Source organism: Thamnophis sirtalis, unplaced genomic scaffold (assembly GCF_051295495.1).
Source record: "Thamnophis sirtalis isolate CommonGarterSnake01/CBP01778 unplaced genomic scaffold, rThaSir2_p1.2 scaffold_9, whole genome shotgun sequence".
In the NCBI taxonomy this organism is placed as follows: domain Eukaryota; kingdom Metazoa; phylum Chordata; class Lepidosauria; order Squamata; family Natricidae; genus Thamnophis; species Thamnophis sirtalis.
Window position 1 is genome coordinate 13,167,337 of NW_028261389.1, and position 14,678 is coordinate 13,182,014.

Consider the following 14,678-nt stretch of genomic DNA (forward strand, 5'->3'; position numbering starts at 1 on the left):
AAGAAGGAAAACAATCCAGTTTCTGGAGCTAAGGCACATATATGTGTGTGTACTGTGTTTTCCCGACCCCCGTAATAAGCACTTGGCCTTATTTTCGGAGAGGTCTTATTATTTTTGAGGTGCAGGAGATGGCGAGGATGGTCACCTCATGGCTGCTGCTGTGTTGCAATATTTTCGGGGAGCGCTTATTTTAGCACATATGCTCAAAAAGCCCGATTGGGCTTATTATTCGGGGCAGTCTTATTTTGGGGAAAACAGTATATATATGTGTGTGTGTATGTATGTGTTGTGTGTTGTGCATGTGTGTGTGCCGTACATATAACTTCACTCATGTTGCTCCCCAAATCTGGGTAGGGTACAAAAGGATAGTGTTGTCCTTATATAACACACACGCACTTAAATAAACACACAAGATACCAGGTTGTGTTCGCACCTGCTGAAAAATAAATTACCATAATCAGATTTACTAAATGTACGATGCCACAGCTATCAAGCAGCTTCCTTGTTTTTAATTTATCACGTTGGTCAAAACCACCATTTTGCAAAAAAAAAGAAAAAAAGAAAAGCAGGAAGAGTAACTGGCTAGCTTTGAAAACCATAGATATGAACCCACCCCATATGCTTTGCCAGTGAATGATGACTTATTAGTACATTGTGTGATTTTTAAGCCAAATGTGGTTAAACAAACAAGGCCTGATGAAATCAGAAGGCCAGGTTCAGAAGGAAACTGAATGGGAACAAGGGCTTTAACGTTGACTTTAAGCTACAGGTGAGTGGTCAGTTCTGGCTTAGGTCGACCGGGATAACCCATCATGCTAAACCAGTGTTTCTCAACCTTGGCAACTTGAAGATGTCCGGACTTCAACTCCCAGAATTCCCCAGCCAGCGAATGCTGGCTGGGGAATTCTGGGAGTTGAAGTCCAGACATCTTCAAGTTGCCAAGGTTGAGAAACACTGTGCTAAACCATGATCCCAGCTGCTTGAAAACCCACAACAGCCCAGTTCACTAAGCCACAATGTCTCCAAACCACGAAGGCAGGGATCACGCCCCCCTCCCTTTTCGCCAAACGACACCCCCGCTTTCGCGGCTCAGCCAAGGGACTCCGAACCCAGCAGCGCCGCGCAGGGGGAGGGGGGGGGAATGCCCAAGACGGGTCAAAGCGGCACGTGGGAACGGGGTCTCCGCCGGCTTATTCCCGCTCGAGCAAAGCCCAGGTGGGTCGCTAGAGGGAGACCGGCGCCACCGAAAGCGCCCGAGCCACCGTCACCGAAGCAGAGGCGGGCACTTTGGAAGGCGAAGGCTGCACTTTGCTTTACCCTACGCGGCGGCGGCGGCGGCTTTTTCCGCTTGGCTCCGATGACCTGCGGAAAGCGGAGGCTCACCAGCCGCAGTTCCCGGGCCAGAAGCGGCCGGGTTTGGTAGCCTTCCTCCGGTTTGGAAGCCCCCCCCCCACCCCTATCACGGGGGAAAGGAAAAAAAAAGCCTTGTGGATGAGCAGAAGCGGAACGGGGGACCCGAGAAAGGTAGGCGGCGGCGCGGCTACCGGGGGTCCTCGCCCCCTAAGCCTTTCCCCGCTCCCCACGGCCCCCACGCGAGACGGGCCCCCGCGCGGGTTGAAGGCTGGCTTCTGCGCCCGCCCGCGCGAGGTATGGGGGGGGGGGGAAAGCTGCGCTGAATCCTATGATCCCATTTAGATCCCGTCTCCGATTTCCCCGGACGAAGGCTGCTGGGTGGGTGTGGGGGAATGGTGAACTCTCACGGGTGAAAATGGGAGGCGTTCGTTGGTGTTTCTCACCTGGGCTTTCGGGATTTAAGGGTGGGAAAGGTGTGATTATGTGTATTTGTGTGTGTGTGTGTGTGTGTGTGTGTGTGTTTGTGTGTGTGTGTGTTAAGCCAGAATCTGTGGGGTTTGCTACCTGTGGCTTTTCTGTTCTATAACCTGAGCATTCACTAGCCACTCCTGTTGCTGGTCCTCCCAGGCTCGATTTTTATCATCATCATCATCATCATCATCATCATCATCATCATCATCATCATCATCATCATCATCATCATCATCTTTATTTATTAAACATGAAACTCAATCAACTCAACATTCAAAAACGCATCACAAATACCATTGACTGGTGCTAATGGTTGATACGGGTTGCTGCCAGTTAACTAGGTATCAACCAAGTACCTTCTTAAGATGTTCCAAGTAGCACAGTTTTTTGGAGTTCCTCTGGCGTTATTGCAAGAAGCTGCAATTTCTTGATGTGTTTTATAAAATTCTTGGTTATGGTACCAAGTGTCCTGATGACAATGAGTATCACTGTTTTTTAAAATTATTATTTCTTTATTCATTAAACATGAAACTCAAGTCAAGTCAACATTTAAAGATGTGTCGCAAATACCATTGACTGGTGCTAATGGTTGATACGGGTTGCTGCCAGTGTCCTAGGTATCAACTAAGTACCTTTTTAAGATGTATGATGTTCCGAGTAGCACAGTTTTTTGCAGTTCCACTGGTGTTATTGCAGGAAGTGCAATTTGTTGACATATCTTATAAAACTCTTGGACTTGGTACTAAGTGCCCCGATGACAATGGGTATCACTGTTACATGTTTCATCCATAGCTGTGTAGTTTCGATGGCCAGGTTGCGATATTTCTTGATTATTCCTCCTCCTCCTCCTCCTCCTCCTCCTCCTCCTCCTCCTCCTCCTCCTCGTTATTGTTATTGTTATTGTTATTGTTATTTGTTAATCTTTGGTGAGATTCACAGCCTTTGGGGCTGGTGGGTAGCTCAACAGCTCGAGTCCTAACCAAGGATCTAGGAACGGTTAAGGTAACTTTAGAGGATATAAGCTGTTCCACATAGGGTGGGTTTTTTGTAGAACCAGAATATTCAAGTCCGATAAATTTAGAATTTCCAAATAGCGAGGTAGCCCTTTAGGTATTGCTCCAAGGGCTCCAATTACAATCGGTACAACACACGATTTCTTTTTCCACAGTCGCTCAACTTCAATTTGCAAGTCCCGGTACTTTGTGATTTTTTTCTTGCTGTTTATCTTCAATTCGTGCATCTCCAGGTATTGCAATGTCAACGAACCAATTTTTTTTCTTTTCAACTATTGTTATGTCAGGTGTGTTGTAGGCCAAGTGCCTGTCAGTCTGAATTCTGAAATCCCACAAGATTTTGACTTTTTCATTCTCTAGAACCTTCTCAACCTGGTGTTCCCAGTGGTTTTTGATGATGATGATGATGATGATGATGATGATGATGATGATGATGATGATGATTTTCAAGACAGGCTTGGCTTTGTGGTGTGGGTTTGCGTGACTTTCCCTTTTCTTTGATCCACTGGCCCTTGACACTCCTGCTAATGGATTTCAGTTTCCCTAATTTTTTCCTGGCATGGTTGATGCACAACTAATCTGGGTTAGAAGTGAGGAACAAGGTTGGAATCCACCCCCTCCCCAAACAGGTGAAGTTTTCCATAGGCTTTTCTTTGGTTTGGGGTTTGGGGTGAACTCTTGTCATTACAGTTTGCCAACCCTGTTTTACAGCTTAAGGTATTGCTGACCGTGGTTTATTAAAATTAAGGATGGGCCCATCGTGTGGTTTCTGCAACCATGTGAACTGGATCTCGGTGCACCTGTATGGCTAAATATGAGAACCTCTCCCAATTCAGGAGCATCCATACGACTGTATTAAATTTATATGACACCCATCTTTCTGTCGAGCGATTCTGAATGGCAAGTCCCATGTCATTCAGCCAGTGTGCCGCAAAACTGATGCTGGTTGTGTCTTTACAGCACACAGAACTACAAGCTAGCCAACCAAGCTTTGCCCAGTGTGAACTCCCTCTGTATAATTAGGTGATGCTTTGGTGGGTTGTATAGATTCAGAAAAATGGGTAGTATTGTGCAGATATACTTTGATGGAAACAGGGCCTGGAGATTTGTTCATCTCCTGCTAATACTTTTGGCCCCTGTTTATGGGTGAGGTTTTTGTGTTTTGTCTCCTGTGTTAAGGGCTTGTGATTAGGAAAGAAAAGAAAAACTTCAACTGACAATTGTATGAACAATAATTGGTGCATACAGATAATTGGTTGGACAGTTGTATGTAGGGTGTAGTTAGACTCCTCTCGTAAAGCACCATATTGTCTATCACAATTGCTGAAATTGCACAGTGTAATAAAGTAATGTTTCTCAGCCTTAGCAACTGTAAGATTTGTGGGCTTCAATTCCCTAGCCCCGTGATGGCGAACATATGGTATGCGAGCCGTCGCCCCAGTTCAGCTCCGCCGCGTATGCGCCTCCCACCAGCCAGCTGGTCTTCGGGTCTCTACCGCACATACACAGGTGACGTGGCACATATTTTGGGGGTTCCGGCGCATGCACGTGCATTCGTGCACACACATGCGCTTTGGACACTCGATCCGGAAAAAGTTAGCCATCACTGCCCGAGCCAATCCTGCTGGCTAAGGAATTCTGGGAGTTGCTGAAGTCCACCCATCTTACAATAGCCAAGGTTGAGAAACACTGCCGTTACTTCCACCCCATTCAGCTCTTTAACTGAGATGGTCTTATTATCCCATCTTAGGGGAATTCAGATTGGGTGGCATTTTTGGGATGTCTGGAAATTTACAAAATCTGAAGGAGTTCTTTGCTGGCTCACTCTGTAACCAACCTCTGTAGCTGCCTGGATTGGAATGAAGTAGCCCCTTTCCATTATGGGCTTCTCAATGGTCTGTATTTAAGGTACAGTTAGTCCTCCACTTACAACAATCCATTTAGTGACGGTTTGAAGTTACAGTGGCACCGGGGTGGATTTGATTTAAATCAAGTCGTGATTTAAATCAAGATTTAAAATTACTAGTAAAAGGGCTTGATTTAAATCAACTTGATTTGAATCGTGATTTTTAAAGAGCAACTGTCATCTCAGTCCCTCTTCCTCTGACCCGCTGTTGACTCACCGACAGTCTCAATATTGCAGAATATACAGCCTCATGCTACATAACTAAGCTCCATTTCATGCTGAATAAACTCAATTATGTATTTTACATTAAAGTTGGAAGGGACCTTGGAGGTCTTCTAGTCCAACCCCCTGCGTAGGCAGGAAACCCTACACCACTTCAGACAAATGGCTATCCAAAATCTTCTTAAAGATTTCCAGTGTTGGGGCATTCACAACTTCTGGAGGCAAGTTGTTCCACTGATTAATTGTCCTAACTGTCAGGAAATTTCTCCTCAGTTCTAAGTTGCTTCTCTCTTTGATTAGTTTCCACCCATTGTTTCTTATTCTACACTCAGGTGCCTTGGAGAATAGTTTGACTCCCTCTTCTTTGTGGCAGCCCCTGAGATATTGGAACAGTGCTATTATGTCTGCCCTAATCCTTCTTTTCATTAAACTAGACATACCCAGTTCCTGCAACCATTCTTCATATGTTTTAGTCTCCAGTCCCCTAATCCTCTTTGTTGCTCTTCTCTGCACTCTTTCTAGAGTCTCCACATCTTTTTTACATTGTGGTGACCAAAACTGAATGCAGTATTCCAAGTGTGGCTTTACCAAGGCATTATAAAGTGGTATCAACACTTCACGTGATCTTGATTCAATCCCTCTGTTTATGCAGCCTAGAACTGTGTTGGCTTTTTTGGCAGCTGCTGCACACAGCTGGCTCATATTTAAATGGTTGTCCACTAGGACTCCAAGATCCCTTTCACAGTTACTACTGTTGAGCAAGGTACCACCTATACTGTGCCTGTGCATTTCATTTTTCTTGCCTAAATGTAGAACCTTACTCTTTTCACCATTGTATCTTAAATAGAAAACTATCTCTAGATAGATTTTTACTCCAAAAGCATTTTATTAAAATACATTTGATAAAAATAACAAAATTCCAATTTAAATGGTAAAAATCCAATTTTTTATTTTTTTTTAAGAAAGAAAACATGAATTTTCATCCACCCTGAGTGACTTATCACTGTTTTTCCCAGTTGCAACCTCTTCAGCATCCCTATTATCATGCGATCAAAGTACAGACGCTTGGCAGCTGGTTCATACTTATGACCATTGCAGCGTCCCAGGGCCGCACAGTCACATTTTGCGACCTTCTGAAGAGCCAAGTTAAAGGGGAAGCCCTTGACAACCAGGTTTACTAACTTTTCAACTGCCGTGATTCACTTAACAACCATGGTGAGAAATGTCATAAAATGGGGCAAAATTCACTTAATAAATGACTTGCTTGGAGCCGAGGTGGCGCAGTGGTTAGAGTGCTGTACTGCAGGCTACTTCAGCTGACTGCTAGTTCGGCAGGTCGGCTGTTCAAATCTCACCGGCTCAGGGTTGACTCAGCCTTCCATCCTTCCGAGGTGGGTAAAATGAGGACCCGGATTGTTGGGGGCAATATGCTAACTCTGTAAACCGCTTAGAGAGGGCTGAAAGCCCTATGAAGCAGTATATAAGTCTAACTGCTATTGCTATTGCTTAACAACTGAAATGTTGGCCTCAATTGCGGTCGTAAGTCGAGAACCATCTGTATTTGCAGCGATAGAAAACAGACCTTAATTATGGGTTAGCCTGATCCTGCAAATCCTTACAATTCCTGGAAGCCAAAGTGACCATTTAATTTACGCTGTGGTTGAAAAAGTATTTCCATCCCTCCTGGATCTTCCTGCAGTTTCAAGGGGGGACCCCACTAATATCTCTAGAGCCTGCAGGTTTCCCCATCAGGGTCAGAGAAATGAATGTCTACTTTTAAGTGGCATTGACTGTAGCTTTTAAAAAAATAAAACAAATCTGAGCTACGGTCACACATGTGAAGGAAACGGATTTATTTTCAGAGGCAATTAGGTTGCATTGTCTCAACCAGGTCTGCCCTTATCAAAGCCTTCACCTGGCCTTTTGGAAATTCAGTATTTCTGACATTCATGCTGACTTCTCTGGGAGGAAGGAGAAGTAGAGTCTAGGTGTGGGTCTATCTGAGTGTCCATATACACCGTGTTTCCATATGAATGAAAACAACAAACTCTGACTCTCCTGCCAAAATAAACAGTCACATAATTGGTTTTGGTTTCAGCTCAGTATACTGTGCACACACAGCCGCTGTGTTTATAGATCAGTTGCTAGCAGTGTTGTATAAACCTGGCCTATTGCATTCAGTTCCACAAAAGATGATTAAACCAATCACGGCTTAATTTTATATGTGACCCCGGTCCCGTGACCCATCAAATGCGCACCCGACAAAACCGTGGCGAGAAAACCGCGTGGTCGAAAGTGCTCCCACAAAAGAGCACCGACAAAACCGCGCCCACAAAAGCGCTATTAGGGTTAAGATAAAGGTTAGGTTTAGGTTTAGGGTTAGGGTTAGGGTTGTTACGTTGTTTTCGTTGCTTTTTTAATGGTGCGCTTTCATCGGCGTGCATTTGTTGGTGCGTTTCTGCGCGCATTCAATTTCGACCTTGTGGTTTTCTCGCCGCGGTTTTGTCGGTGCGGTTATGTCAAGCGCACATTTGTCGGTGAACCCCCCGGTCCATATCACTGTTGTTCAGGTTCAGCGTCCAAATTACTACCCCACTTCATTAGGACTAGTTCACACGTGGTACAAATCTATAAAGTGCCGTATTTTTCAAACTATAAGATGCACCTCCCCCCCCTCAAAAAAGTGGGTGGAAATGTCTGTGCATCCTACTAAGCGAATGTTGATGAAGCCCCGCTCACCCGCCAGCTCTAACCCGCTGGCCTCTGCCTCCCAGCAATTTGCCTCCTTGCAGCAAACAGCAAATAACCTGGTCAGCTTCAGCACAGCCTATTTAGCACAAACAGCTGATTGGTGGTTGGATTGGCCTTCCCAGAATACCAATGATTGGCTGTTCCAGGCTGCACGGAACACCGCCACCTATCGCCACCCCTGTGCACTCCATTTTTGGCCTCCGCGGGTCCTGTTTCCTGTTTGTCCCGTTCGTGATAGGCAGTGGCAGCAATCCTTGCCGCCTGGAACGGGCTAAAAATGGGATGCATGGAGGCCAAAAATGGGCTCCTTTTTTCTGTGTTTTCAGCGGCAATAGGTGGTGGCGATCCCCGCAGCCTGGAACAGCTGATAGGCAGTATTCTGGGAGGCAGTTCCAACCGCCAGTCAGCTGCTTGTGCTAAATCAGGCTGTGCTGAAGCTGACCAGGCTGTTTGCTGCTTGCCGCAAGGAGGCAAATTGCTGGGAGGCAGAGACAGATTTCTTTTTTCTTCTTTTCCTCCCAAAAGCTAGATGCATCTTATAGTCCGGAGCGTCTTATAGTCCGAAAAATACCGTAGTTATTTTAGTTTTGCATTGCTGCATTCTAAGAGTCTAGCCAATTGTGGCTTGTTTAATAAATGTAAACATACCATGGTTATGAAATACAAACCCAGTTCAAATTTTGAATCTCTCAGAAGGCCGAAAACCTCCTTTAGCTGATGGTCAGTGGAGAGGAGAGGAACAAACTGGACTATTGTCATTTGTAGACCATAGCTTGAGACCTAGCATGCTGTGTCACCTCATCCAGTGTGTTTCATTCCAACAACTATCATTAAGTGTAAAATAATCTAGGTGTAAAAAGTTCCCAGAAAGTCCCAACTGCTCATGTAAGCCCAAATATGACTGTAGGTCCTCAACACTTTCTCAACCCCTCTGTTGATGGCTCAGGGTGACTTCTTGTTTTATTGGAAACAGTGTAGTCCATGGTACATCTGTCCAGACCAGTCTTTCTCAACCTTGGCAACCTTAAGATGTGCGTACATTGACACATTTTAAAGTTGCCAAGATTAAGAAACATTGGTCTAGACTTTTGTAGTTGGAAAAGAGTGGACTACACTTTGCAGCTTCTCTATCCAACTGTTGTTGTTAGTTGCGAAGTCGTGTCTGACCCATCATGATCCCATGGACAACTTGTCCAGGCCTTGTTGTCCTCCACTATCCTCTGGTGGAGTCCATAACCCTTTACCTACCCAACTGATCTTTGGGTAATGTTTTGAGCTGTTTTGGGGTCCTCTGAATTTGACAGTATCAGGCTTTGGGGTTATTTTAAAGGGACCAAAACAGACTTTTCTGCAAGAGTAGTTCCATTTTCATTCGAAATTCTTCGTGCAGGAAAAGTCTTGAAGATTGTGTGGTATGTACATAGCAGGTTGTGAAGTTCTTGGTTTGTTCTGAGCTCAGTTGTTTTACCTGCAGATGTTTCTTTACCCAATTAATTAACATCTGTATGCGTGAATGTTGAAGTGCAACAAATCCAGGGCGGGAAATGCTACTGGTTTGGGCCGGTTCGCCAGAACTGGTAGTAAAAATGCTACTGGTTCACCCAAACAGGTAGTAAAAAAATGCTTCAAAAAGTAAAAAAAAAGTTCCAACGTTTACACAGCACAGCTGATTGTTGCACAGCTGATCGTTGGAACTCATTTTAAAACTTTTTTTTTACCATTTTTTTTGCTACCAGTTCAGGCAAAATGCTAAAAAAAAGTTTTTAAAAAAGGTTCCGACGATCAGCTGTGATAATCAGCTGTGCAACGCAGATTGTCAGAAACTTTTTGTGTGCGTGAAGTCCAGCTGGTTTTGCATTCCGTGTGAGTTGTGTAGCTTTTGTGTTATTTTTGTGTAAAATGTGATAGTTGTTTTTTTGAGCGCTCTGTGACACTGTGAGGTTCCTGCTTGGTGCCCGGCTGGTCACATGACCACCAAGCCACGTCCACAGACCCAGTAGGGAAATTTTTTGAATTTCATCATTGAACAAATCCCATAGTTATACTGATGGTGTTAAATAGTTGGGTAACAAAACATCTGCAAAAAAACAACAACAGCCACCATCTCTGAGAGCCTCAAGAACTTTCACACTTCCACCCTAAGCTGCAAATATTCTCTTCTATTGGGATATAATTGTTTTTTTGCTGACAGCTCTAACCTTCCAAGTACATTGTACTGGAAACATTCTAGAGTCTACTATGAGCTTAAAGCACAACAAAGTCATTTGCAATTCTGAGAAATAAAGCGATCAACTCTCCAGGGCAGAGGAGGCCTGAGAAGAGGGCAGTCCTGTCTTATCAACAAAGCATACAGCCCTGGCAGATACCAGACTCTGAATGCAACTGGGCCTTTTCACGCAACCAGCCTCCCTATCAGCCTTGCACAGCAGCATTGGATGAATGTGGTTGGTCCGAAAAAGCACGGAGATGAGTTGGTCAATGGCCATAAATAGCACTTTTGTTCCCCTGTTTTGTATGCGGAAAATGATGTTTTTCTTAGTTTGGAAATAGATTTTTTTGTGTGTGATGGGGAATAGTATTGATCACTTTGTGTGCTGTCCTGCATTCACTTGTTCCTCCAAGCTATTTCTATTACAATTGTAGAGATCTAATCCAAAAGACTTGTTGGCTGGAACAACCTGCACTTCAGTGATGCAAATCAAGAGATAGGGCGGAAATTTGACTGTGGTTAAACCAACTTTTAACACTGATGCTCAACCTCAAACCCTGCTTTGCATGCCATTCCCATATACAAGCTTTGAAAGTGGCTTTTAAAGCCCCTCTTAAAACCGACTGGTGAAGTGCAATGTTCAAGTAACAGGAGGAGAAAATAGTTAAATAGATGGGGAGGTAGTCACGTTCTCCATATTCAATGTGCGTACATTTAGATAAAACATAAATCCAAGTTTGGCTTTGGTTCTGTGCCAAGCCATTTGCTTAGGCTGGCGTAGCTCACATTGTTGAGTGCTCTCCCCTTCTCACCCTAAAACAGGGGTCGGCAACCTTAAACACTCAAAGAGCCACAAAGGTCCTAACCAGAAGCCCCACCCCACCCCACCGTTCAATTCTGGAGCCAACTGGAAATCTGGTTCCCCCACTGTTGTGACTCAGCAGAAGTTTGCTGTGAGTTGAGTCGGGATGCAAGATTAACAATGCAGCTGGGGCTCGTTGTCGTCGTCTTCTGGTGATAAAAGGACGGACGGTGCCACGCCCTGGTGGCAGGAGTAAACGTTCATCATTCATTGTTCATCAGTCGTGGTTTGTTTGTGAGAGACACTTGGAGAAGTGATTTGCTTTCTGTAACCCTTATTCAAAGAGACACACGGAGAAGTGCTTTGCTTTCTTTTTGGACACCTGGTTTTGCCGTAAGAGAGTTTTGTTTTGCATTCTGTTATCTTCTTGTCAGAGACCTTATTTATGTTTATTTTTGGGCTCGCAGCCAGTCTGAGCGGAGGACTGATAAAGTTCTTTCCTTTTAAGTTTGTCTGCCTGAACGAGCGGAGAAGGGGGGACAGAACACCCCACCATAGAGCCTCTTCCTACCACAGCATCCTTTTCCCTCTACCTGTCCTAACCGAAAGCTTTATCAATTGTGGAGTTGCCCAGAAAACCCACTCCTTGCCATAGAGTCTCCTTCCGGCGTGCTGTGCCTCCTCCCTCCCAATCGGAAGCTCCTCTCAAAATTGTGGCGCCCACCGGCGACAGGGAGCCACAGCAGAGGGATAAAAGAGCCACATGCAGCTTCAGGGCCGCAGGTTGCTGACCCCTGGCTTGAACGCCTGGACATGAAACAAGTAGAAGATAGACATCAAATACAAGTTATGTCTTTGGAACAGTTGTCACTGTTGACCTATAAGCAATGGTCAACAATTAAGATGATTAGTTGATTTTTCCGAACTGGTTTATTTGTGTTTCTGAAGTCATCAGAAATATTAAATAGAGAGGAACCAGGGAGAAAAGAGTTGAGGTCAGCTTTCAATGAAAGGTGACCCTGAAAATCATGGGTTGGTGCAGGATGCAAATCAGAACACTAGTCTATGAGCTACCTATTATGGTTTGTAAATCACAATAGCAATAGCAATAGTTAGACTTATATACCGCTTCATAGGGCTTTCAGCCCTCTCTAAGCGGTTTACAGAGTCAGCATATTGCCCCCAACAACAATCTGGGTCCTCATTTGACCCACCTCGGAAGGATGGAAGGCTGAGTCAACCTTGAGCCTGGTGGGATTTGAACAGCCGAACTGCTGAACTGCAGTCAGCTGAAGTAGCCTGCAGTGCTGCATTTAACCACTGCGCCACCTTGACTCAATCACGATTTATGACTCAGTTTAATGTGTGAACTCACCCACTTTAACATATCGCTCTATGACAATGTGTTAACTTGTGGTTGCTTTAAGCATGTTGTATGTATAGATTAGTCTTTACTTAACATTGTTGGTCATTGTTGGTCATCTAGGCCAGTGGTCTCCAACCTTGGCAACTTTAAGACCTGTGGACTTCAACTCCCAGAGTTCCTCAGCCAGCTTTGCTGGGAGTTGAAGTCCACAAGTCTTAAAGTTGCCAAGGTTGGAGACCACTGATCTAGGCCACAGTGGCTTGGCTGGTATAATAAATTGAACCATAACGTGACTGTTGACTTAACACAGATGTATAAACCCAACCGATACTTTATATTCAATGATTTAAAAAATAATAATTACATATTAGCACACACTGTGAGTCCCATCACATACTTTTGCTCTCGTTCATTGAACTGGAAATGAGATCTGGCATGAATTAAACCTCTCTGGGAAAGGATCTTTTGAGAAAATTATACGTTGCGGAGAATTTTTTACCTCAGCCAATTTCTCTTGATAAGTTCGTACATGAGAATAATTTTCCCGTATTGCAGAAGATTCTGCCATGTTATGCCCTCTGCTGGCGTTATACCTGTGATGGCGAATCTATGGCACACGTGCCATAGGTGGCCTACAGCACCCTCTCTGTGGGCACGTGAGCTGTTGTCCCAGTTCATGCACATGCGCCTCCCGCCGGCCAGCTGGTCTTTGGGGTCTCTGCCGTGCTTGCGCGGGTGCGTGGGTCCCATGCGGGGGGGCGTGTGCGCATGTTCAGGCGGTGGGACGCACAAATGCGGGGGACGCACAAATGTTTGCGGGGGGGCAGGTCGCATGTACAGGGACCGCACATGCATTTCCCTATACTGTTGAAACTTTTAACGGTTGCTAAACGAATGATTGTAAGTCAAGGATTAACTGTAACTCCAAAATCAGTAACATGGGTGTCTTTGTGGGGAGAACGACAAAGCTTCAGTCATCTACCTCCATGTTAGATTTACAGCAGGAAGAAATGGAAGATGCCAAAAGAATAGACAAGCATGTGACTGATTTCAACTATCGTATTTCCAAAGGTTTGACATCTGAGAAAGCACGCGCTAACACACAGTATATTAAAAAGGGCTGAAAACTCTCTCTTTCTAATTTAGAGCTGTTTTGAACATCTGGATGAGAGGCATAACGTTAACTGTAAAGCACAAGATACTTAAATCGATGCTCCAGAAGTTGTGATTACAGAGCCAGCTTAAGGGGGCTTTCTATTATAATCTCTCAGTGACCAATTGTGACCGAGCAGTAAATATCTTCTTTATGGATACTGTTCTATAGAGAAGGTTCCTTCCTGAGAATAATAGGGCCTATTCATTTATATCGCCCCTTCCCCCAACCAGATAGATTAAAAAAAATATGGTGGACTTCGATTTCAATCATCCTTAGCCAAAACAGTGTCGGCCTTGAGGGGGCTGACTTAGCTGTAGAAATGCAATTCATTTTTACAGATTCTGATTTTATTTATAGCAATAGCAATAGCAGTTAGACTTATATACCGCTTCATAGGGCTTTCAGCCCTCTCTAAGCAGTTTACAGAGTCAGCATATCGCCCCCACAGTCTGGGTCCTCATTTTACCCACCTCGGAAGGATGGAAGGCTGAGTCAACCCTGAGCCGGTGAGATTTGAACCGCCGAACTGCAGATAACAGTCAGCTGAAATGGCTGCAGTACAGCACTCTAACCACTGCGCCACCTTGGCTCTGAATTTCTGTTTTTTCAAAGAGTTGGAACCACAGGAAGGCATAAAAAAGGTCAAGATCGGCATTGCGATGCATGTCTAACCCTGTTCCTTTTCTCCATGTATATACAAAAGGGTGAGGGAATGCATCCAGATGTGGCTTCCACCATCTTGGCCTTGTTTACTCTGCCTTCCTCCTGCAGATGTGGTTCCTTTTGATAGTGTGCAGTTCTTTGTACTCCTTTGAGCTTTATAACTATTTTGCAAGAGGGGAGAAGATTCCAAAATCTGTCACTAAGCTTTCAATCGAGGTTGGGATTTGAATTTGGACCTATTTATCCTCTTTCAACCAGCTGGTTATCATGTTAATTTTGCTCTTTTGACTCAAGCAGACAGTTTTTCCTTCCTCCCTGGTGTTATAAAATTTATCTGTGATGTGGTTATTGTCCCTTAGCATTTTGGCATCTCTAAGCATGCTTTTGCTCTGCGATGCTTTTGTTTTGCGATACCTGTGCAAGCCATTTAATGTTCTAAAAAGCTTGGGCATAATCAGAATAGCAGAATTGGAAGGGATCTTGGAGGTCTTCTAGTCCAACCCCCTGCTAGGGCAGGAAACCCTATACTAACAAGTGGTTATCCAATCTCTTCTTAAAAACTTCCAGTGTTGGAGCATTCACAACTTCTGGAGGCAAGTTGTTCCACTGGTTAATTGTTCACAATGTTAGGAAATTCCTCCTTAGTTCTAGATTGCTTCTCTCCTTGATTAGTTTCCACCCATTGCTTCTTGTCCTGCCCTCTGGTGCTTTGGAGAATAGCTTGACTCCCTCTTCTTTGTGGCAACCCCTGAGATATTGGAACACT

At 44.6% G+C, this 14,678-nt stretch overlaps 1 protein-coding gene across 3 annotated transcripts in view; it reads left to right on the forward strand.

Annotated features, from left to right (window-relative positions):
* Positions 1 to 1,305: 1,305 nt before the first annotated feature.
* EPS8 (EGFR pathway substrate 8, signaling adaptor) overlaps positions 1,306 to 14,678 on the forward strand; it is a 179,312-nt gene continuing 165,939 nt past the window's right edge. For 2 of the 3 annotated variants that reach the window (XM_087722840.1, XM_087722839.1), the window contains exon 1: positions 1,306 to 1,524. The gene's annotated coding sequence lies outside the window, so the exon portion shown is untranslated. The remainder of the gene's footprint in view (positions 1,525 to 14,678) is intronic. The other variant, XM_087722841.1, reaches the window with a different exon arrangement.